Consider the following 5,348-nt stretch of genomic DNA (forward strand, 5'->3'; position numbering starts at 1 on the left):
CTAATAAAGGACAGCACCTTCCAGCGATGCCCGCAGAGCACTGACCCCCTGAATCCTCGGGACGGAGCCCAGGGCAGCCCTTCTGGGTGCGTTCTCTGACGCAGTGCACCAGGCACCCCCAGGCTGAGGCTGCAGCAGGATGACACATGCCAGCATGGTGCCCCCAGGGCATCTGGAACCAAGCGCAGCCACCTCATGCTGCTCCCTGCAGGATGCAGGACGTCTACGTGGAGCAAAGGCCGAAGAGAAGACCGTCTCCAGGAGGAAGCGTGTCTGCTCAGAAAGGGGGTGGCTGGAGGCTCTGAGAGTGGAATTCTGAAGTGTGATGGCCACCATGGGAAACTGCCTTCTTGCTCCATGGGACCTGGACCGTAGCTGGTCTCAGCCGCAGGCAGAAGGCAGAAAAACCACAGGTGTCACTCCAGGACATCCTGTGCACTGGGCCTGACCCCGCTCGGTCTGCTTGGCGAGGCCGCATTAGGGCGTCTGCTTTGAGCTTAGGGGCATTCAGCCTGTCTTGAAGGGGCTTTGGGATGCTCATTTCTCTGAGTGAACGTGGCGGGGGAGGCGGGGGGGGGGGTTCCAGCTGACAGTCCTGTGTGATGTCCGTGCTGTGGGCTGCACATTTGTACGTCTGAGGTCCTTGCCGTCACATGAGTTTTGCTCCCGAGGCCGCCTCAGAGAAAGGAAAGTGACGGGCACTGTGGCCCCGGGGCTGGCAGTCCTCTGAGGACAATAACCAATAACCTGGGCAGTAACCAGCCAGGCACTCAGCCCACAGAGGGGGCCACTGGCTCTGGGGCAGTCTCCAGGGAGGCCAGGGGTCCACGGCACAGTGTCAGGACGCCCACTGGATCCTACCCAGCAGGGAGCTGAACATGCCACCAGCACGGCCCCCTCCGCAGGGGAACCAGACCCTCGGTCGCACCCAGCCACCTGCGGCTGGGAGGGAGGGTCTATGCAGCCCGTGCGTGGAGGCCTCGGCCCTGCTCACTTGGGGTTTCGGGGCTGCTCCCCAGGGTGGCCTCTTGCTCGCCCAGCAGCTCCAGAGCCACGCCAGCCTGAGGCGCACCTTCTCCACTGGGCCTGAACCCCCCGCCAGCTGTGCTCTGGCGGGCTGTGTCCCTCGGCCCGGGGGTGCCTGGAGAGTTGCTGAGGGCTTCCATGCGCTCTTTCATTGCTCCTCTGATACATTCCTCATGTTAAACTCCTATTTAACCTCCTATGTGCCTTCTACCTCCTCAGTTCAGTTCAGTTGCTCAGTCGCGTCCAACTCTTTGTGACTCTATGGACTGCAGGATGCCAGATCCCGTCCTTCACCAACTCCCGGAGTTTACTCAAACCCATGTCCATTGAGTCAGTGATGCCATCCAACCATCTCATCCTCTGTCACCTCCTTTTCCTGCCTTCAATCTTTTCCAGAATCAGGGTCTTTTCTAATGAGTCAGCTCTTCACATCAGGTGGCCAAAGTATTGGAGTTTCAGCGTCAGCATCAGTCCTTCCAATGAATATTCAGGAGTGATTTCCTTTAGGATGGACTGGTTGGATCCAAGGGACTCTCAAGTCTTCTCCAACACCACAGTTCAAAAGCATCAATTCTTCGGCGCTCAGCCTTCTTTATGGTCCAACTCTCCTGATAGCACTGGGACAGCTCCATTTCATGTTGCACATAAAGGCTTCATGATCAATAACCCATATGGTCAGAAACTTCCATGAATTAGGGTGACTGATATCTTCCAGTCAAGTCGAGCCTTTCCACATCTTCAAAGGCTGTTCCAGAGACCCCTGGGTTCAGGTCCCATGATGCTGTCTGGTGCTTGCATGGACCTCATTCTCCACCACGGTGATTCTTCACCACAGATACGTGTGCGGAGCCGTGTTTCCTCTACCCTTGCTGTTTCTCCTTTCTGGGAGTAATGAGAATTTATGAAGAAAACATTCCGTTCAGTTCAGTTCAGTCGCTCAGTCGTGTCCGACTCTCTGTGACCCCATGAATCACAGCACACCAGGCCTCCCTGTCCATCACCATCTCCCAGAGTTCACTCAAACTCATGTCCATTGAGTCGGTCATGCCATCCAGCCATCTCATCCTCTGTCATCCCCTTCTCCTCCTGCCCCCAATCCCTCCCAGCATCAGAGTCTTAAGTTCATTCTTGAGGACTTATCTGAAGAAAATTGTTTAAAAATCACCAAGTTACTTTTTTTTTAATGAAGAAAATTCTAAGTATTATTTGATGAAGCAAGTTTCACTGTATCACACTGACATAATGGCACAAACTGAGAGGAAAAATACATGGTGTTACTCATGGCCTAGAAACCTGCTCACTGTGAGTTGGAATCAGGTGAAGCAGGATTATGCAATCATTAAGAATGGGCTTCTTGTTGATGTAGGAACCAACACAATATTGTAAAGCAATTATCCTTCAGTGAAAAAGAAATACATCAAAATAAAAAAAGATGAAGAAGAATGAGCTTCCCTGGTGGCTCAGACAGTAAAGAATCTGCCTACAATGCAGGAGACCCAGGTTCAATCCCTGGGTCAGGAAGATCCCCTGGCGTAAAGGAATGGCACCCCACTCAAGTATTCTTCCCTGGAAAATTCCACAGACAGAGAATCCTGAGGGGCTACAGTCCATGGGATTACAGAGAGTCAGACACAACTGAGTGACTAACACTTTTACTATTTTTTTTTTTTACTAAAGAAGGGGCAGCTCCTAGGGCTGACAAGCCAGCCTGTCACATCCTATTTCGGCAGAAGTCGTGAGACTCTGGGCAAGACACAGGATGCTGTGACCCACAGCGAGAGCGGTGCTAGAGCTTATCCTTCTTTTGTGGTGGGTCCCCCTCCCCTCCCTTCCCCAAGACCCTCCCGAGGGTGCCTTCACCGGCAGAGGGCAGCTCTACAGAAGCAGAACCCTAGCTTATGCTTCCTAAACAGGGGGGAAAAAAAAAAAAGAGAAGTCACTGCATTTAGAGGAAGCCAAGGCGAGCCTGCTGTTTCCTGAACAGGGATGCTAGCACCTCCCTGGCAGCCGCCCACTGCAGACACGGCCCTGGGAAGCCCCTGGGTGAAGGGACAGGACTGGAGCGCGGGGAACACTCAGCAGGCTCAGTGCCCTCGGGGCCTCGCCCTTCCCAACAGCAGAATGTAAAGTAGGCATGAAGCGCGGAGACAGAAGGAAAAAGGCATGAAAAACTAGTTTTGTTGACGTGGTCCTGTTTGCTTTGGCATTGTTCTGTGTGCAATGTGTACATGTGTGTGTAAGCATATTTGTGTACGAGGACTGGGCAACAAGCACTGTCCGTCTGTTTTCAGAAAACCAAGCAAGAGAGCTCTTCCTGCCAGTGCCGCCTCTGCCTCTCCTCTGCCAGAGGTGCGCGCAGCTTGTCACTGTCCTCGCTGCCGGCCACCGGGAGGACACGTCATCTCCCCACGTCCCCGTGGTGCACAGCTCTGCACCTCCCGGGGGTACCCTGTGAGCGCCAGCTCTGAGCTGCCCCCACCCCCACCAGAGGCATCATTCATCCATGGACAGGATCGCTTCGTTTCTTCTTTTCCAACTCTTGTCCACTTTCGCCTTCTTGTGTTTTTAGGGAAACTTCCTATACCATAGCTGGACATCCTTGTCTTATTACTAATCTTAATGTGAATGCTTTTAAGGATTCACCATTAGTATGAAAAATCATTGATGAATTTCTCCATTATTTGTATAAATGTATTAAGGTAAGCATGTTTTAAACTTCAATCTCTTGACTCAGTAAATTTTAGTGATTGGTTTCCTGATTATAAACTAACCATGCTTTTTTCGGAAACCTACTTGGGCCATTGTGTATTATCTTTTTTATATCTCTATGAATTGTTTGCTAATAGAGGATTTTGCATTTATGTTGATGAGTTAAGATTAGCCTGTAATTTTCTTTCCTCTTTCCTTGTCAGATTTTAATATGAAACTTAACTGCAAAAAATGAGTTGGGAGTGCAGCCTCTTTCTCTGTATCCTGGATTAACTTGATTAAGAGTGAAATTGTTTGTTCCTTGAATGTTTGGTAGAACTGTCCTGTAGAACCATCTGGATGTGAAGTTCTGGCTTGATTTTATGGTTCTGAATTAGGTAAGAAAGGCACAGTCTTCTACCTAGTCTCTCCTGCTGACTGCGGCTGTAAAGCCTGGAGAGATGCTTGAAGTGAAGTGAAGTGAAGTCGCTCAGTCGTGTCCGACTCTTTGCAACCCCGTGGACTGTAGCTCACCAGGCTCTTCCGTCCATGGGATTCTCCAGGCAAGAATACTGGAGTGGGTTGCCATTTCCTTCTCCAGGGGATCTTCCTGACCCAGGAATCGAACCCAGGTCTCCCACATTGCAGGCAGATGCTTTAACCTCTGAGCCACCAGGGAGAGATGCTTTGAGAAGCTATTACAGGAGTGTAGCAAGTGAAATTGCAGACAGATTGGGGACGGCCAGTGCTTGAAGTCCTACCAGCCTGGCAATGGGAATCCCCCTGAACTCAGCACAGCCCCAGACCCTGAAGTAGGCATAGGTTGAAGGACAGAACATCTCCAGGAGAAGCCCTCTGGTTCTGGGTTGAATGGCAAGAATGAGAATTGCTCCTTTTCAGGGAAGTGTGAAATATTCCATTCTTTTTCTTTAGCAATCCAGCTTGCAAGTAATCCTGCCATGGCAATTAATGAAGCCTGGGATATCCCAAAGCCTTCCTCTCCAGTCAGTGACACCATGGCCCCAAGACCCTGGGATCAGACCCCGTGACTCTTTCCATTTGTCTCCTCCCATCTCTTGACTCCAGACAGGGGTGCACTTAGTGGGGCATGTGTCAGAGTCTGTGAAAATTAAAGTCCCAGCTTTCTCTCTGCACACTGGAAATAAGGTCCCATAGTACCACAGAGTAGTGGGGAGACCATGGAGAGGCAGAGACAGGAGCACAGGAAATTCATAGCCTCAAGTTGCCTGTGAACTCCTGGGCTCACCTGCAAGCTACCACCATGTAGCTCTGACTCCCGTCCCCTGACCCAGGACTGAGAGCAGAGCACAGCTCAGGTTCCAGACTGGACACTAGGTGGCACACACGAGCTGGGTCGGAACAGCCCGGCCGAGGTTTTAAGACCTGCACGGCCTGGAACCACAGCCCACTGATGGCCTCTGGGACTACCGGGCTGAACCTAACCAGGTTTAAAGGGAAAGTAAAAGTCGCTCAGTCGTGTCTGACTCTTTGCAACCCCATGGACTACACAGTCCACGGACTTCTCCAGGTGAGAATACTGGAGTGGGTAGCCTTTCCCTTCTCCAGGGGATCTTCCCAATCCAGGGGTCAAACCCAGATCTCCCTCATTGCAG

The sequence above is a fragment of the Bison bison genome, unplaced genomic scaffold (assembly GCF_000754665.1).
Source record: "Bison bison bison isolate TAMUID 2011002044 unplaced genomic scaffold, Bison_UMD1.0 scf7180017859821, whole genome shotgun sequence".
In the NCBI taxonomy this organism is placed as follows: Eukaryota; Metazoa; Chordata; class Mammalia; order Artiodactyla; family Bovidae; genus Bison; species Bison bison.